Raw genomic sequence first — 3,693 nt, 5'->3', positions numbered from 1 at the left:
ACTTCTCCCGTACCCAGGAGTGATGAATCCTTTGTCGATCCACCATAGTCTCGATACACTTCTCAATGTAGCCAATCACTACCGTATTGATAGCTTTGAATAGAACAATATTGGGCTAGTGTCAAACTACACCAATTGGTGCACAAGGCACTCCGGTGATCTCAAGTCTAAGGATCACATGCACCACCATCCTTTAGAGGATTTATTCCATAGACACTGGGGTTACCATCCATATGGAATCCTCTGGTGGGTCTGTCCAGTGAACATACCTCTAGCAAGCACCCATGCGTTACACCAGGTTGTCGGCAAACAACCTTGACACTTGAGATCAGTCACTGCCTTTCGACAAGGTCGTTCAACACTATGATAGCTTTACCGTATTATCTATGTCCTTGGTCAGAATAATACTGGGGCTACAGACGTTTCTTGAATGGTCACCATATGTGATCATAGGGCTCTCACTATCAAATTTTGAAACACTTGATACCCTCATCACGGTTCTACCATCCTAAGGCATATATAAATACATATAATATAATTTACGTGATATAGTAGAATATGCCTTTTGTTGATAAATAAACATTTATTACAAAGTCAATTTTACAATAATTGATTAGCTTTAGGGCACCTATTCTAATAATCTCCCACTTGCACTATAGCCAATCATTCAAGTATTTAATACCGAATGACCTTAAGTGTTTTTCATGCTTCTACTGCGACAGAGGCTTTGTTAGTGGATTGGCGAGATTGTCATCAGTATGCACTTTACTGATCTGTACATCTTTCCCTCAACCATTTCTCTGATGAGATGAAAACGTCTGAGTATGTGTCTTGACTTCTGGTGAGACCGTGGTTCCTTTGCTTGAGCAATTGCTCCATTGTTGTCACAATAGATATCTATCAGATCAACAATCATGGAAACCACACAAAGTTCAGTGATGAACTTCTTAATCTAGACAACCTCTTTGGCCGCATCGGATAATGCAATATACTCAGCCTTCATTATAGAGTCTGTTACAGTGCTTTGCTTGGAGCTCTTCTAACTCACTACACCCCCATTGAGACAAAATACAAACCCTAATTGCGATCGATAATCATCTTTATTCGTTTGGAAAATAGCATCATTGTATCCTCTTACAGTGAGCTCATCTTCCCCCCCATAAACAAAGAACATGTCCTTAGTCCTTTTCAGGTACTTAAGGATGTTCTTTACAGTTATCCAGTGACGCTTACCTGGATTTGATATCTACTACAAGTGTTTAACGCACATGAGACATCAATCCGAGTACATAACATGGCATATATGATGGATACAATTGCTGACGCATATGGGATCCTTTTCATTCTATCTCTCTCATCGCATGTTTTAGGACACATATCCTTAGATAAGACAAATTGGGCTTTTGCCCATTCCATAGTTCAAATGGAGTCTTGTCTACAGAATTTGAAGGCACACGGTTTAAAATGTGAGTTGCAGTCTCTAGGGCATAACCCCAGAATGATGCAGGTAAATCACTAAAACTCATCATGGACCTAACCATGTTAAGTAAGGTCATATTCCTTCTTTCAAACACTCCATTGTGTTGGGGTGTATACGGAGGGGTAAGTTGTGATACTATCCCACATTCCTTCAGGTATTCAGAAAACCCTGAGCTTAAGTATTCACCTCCTCGATCCGACCGAAGAGCTTTAATACTTTTGCCCAACATATTCTGTACTTAATTCATGAATTCATTGAAATTATCAAAGACTTCAGATTTATGTCTCATGAGGTAGACATAACCATATCTACTGAAATCATTAGTAAATGTAATGAAGTAGGAATATCCACCTCTGGCTTCAACTGTTAGTGGACCACATACATCACTATGGATGATGCCTAATAGTTCAGTAGCCCTTTCACCTTGTCCTGTGAAAGGTGACTTGGTCATCTTGCCTAAAAGGCATGACTCGCATACCTCAAATGACTGGAGTCAAAAGGGTCCATAACTCCATCCCTTTGAAGTTTTGCAATGCGGGTCTAATTAACATGACCCAATCTACAATGCAAGAGGTATGTATGGTTTTGTTCGCTATGTTTAGCGAACAAAACCATACATACCATTCAAATCAAGAACATATAATTAGTTATATAACCTTGCAATTCCAAATAGAATACCATTCAAACTAAAGGACAATAATCCATTAGAAATCTCAAAACTATATCCTATATTATCCAAAGCGGATACTGAAATAATGTTTCTAGAAATCGCAGGTACAAAATAACAGTCTTTGAGTTATAATAATAAGCCCAAAGGCAAAGACAAATAATAAGTCACTACAACTAATGCAGCCATATGTGCTCCATTTCTGACTCGTAGGTCCACTTCTCCCTTGGCGAGCAATCTACTCTGCCTTAGTCCCTGCACATCAATACAAATGTGAGTACCACATCCTATGTCAATGACCCAAGATGTTGAAGGAGAGAACTTAATCTCAATCATAAACATACCTGAAGTCGAAGTATCTGACTTCTTGTTTGCAAAGAAAGCCTTGCAGTGCTTCCTCCAGTGGCTAGGCTTGCCACAAGAGAAGCAAACTACCTTCCCACCTTTCCCAACGCCACCCTTTAGGCTTGAGAGCATCATGTCCTTTAGGCTTGGGCTTGGGATTGGCCTTGGCCTTTTCCTTGCCCTTACCCTTTCCTTTATTGACAGCTACCAATAAAACAGGTTTGGACTTCTTCAAGTCTTGTTTTGCAGTCTTTAGCATGTTCAAAAGCTCCGACAAGGTTTTCACCATAGTGTTCATATTGAAGTTCATTATGAACGGTGCATAAGAGTTAGACAAGTATTGTAGAATTAAATCCACTTGTAATTCTGCATCCAACTCAAACCCCAAAGTCTCAAGCCTCTCCATGCGCTCGATCATTTTGAGCACATGAGGGCCTTGGGCTCCCTCGGTCCGGCGACTTCTAAACAGTGCTTTTGACACCTTGTACCTCTCATGTTGAGCATTCCCTTCGTAAAGCTCCTTGAGGTATAGAATAATGGCAACATCGTCCATATTCTCATGCTGCTTTTGTAGCACTGGTGTCATCGATGCTAACATCAAGCATTGAACGCCATTAGCATCATTAAGAAACTTTTTATTAGTATCCTTTACTTCCTGAGTGGCATTAGGATCAGGCTCAGCCATGTATGGCTTATCAAGGATATACAGTTTCTTTTCAGACTTAAGTATAATCCGAAGATTACGATACCAATCCGAGAAATTGGATCCATCCAACCTGTTTTCTTTCTCGATTATCAGTTGCAGGTTCATAATGCTCATTTTTAAGTGTATCTACAATTCAGAAAAGTAAAGTCAATATAATGTTTATTATTTTTTAATATGGTCTTTTATTAAAAAACACTCCCACTATTTTCCTCAAGCCAATAGCCCTCACTATTAACTCAGGAAAGCCGGTTGGCTTTCCTAGTGGATTGAGATCCCATCTGGCCCATTTCAAACCTGCGTTGTGGCAAACAAGCCAAAATGGGTTGATTAGGTAGGCCAACAAACTTAATACACACCAGTTGATAGCTCCCACTACCAACCTCAAATGTGAAGTAAACCAACAAGCCAATCACACAATCCAACGGCCTAGCCATCATCCTTAAATGTGATTCCTAGTATCAGTAGAGTGGACACTACATGTCGCCACGTATACTC

The sequence above is a fragment of the Pistacia vera genome, unplaced genomic scaffold (genome assembly GCF_008641045.1).
Source record: "Pistacia vera cultivar Batoury unplaced genomic scaffold, PisVer_v2 Contig644, whole genome shotgun sequence".
Classification (NCBI taxonomy): domain Eukaryota; kingdom Viridiplantae; phylum Streptophyta; class Magnoliopsida; order Sapindales; family Anacardiaceae; genus Pistacia; species Pistacia vera.
The sequence above is the reverse complement of the archived record's forward strand: the minus strand, read 5'-3'. Positions refer to the sequence as shown.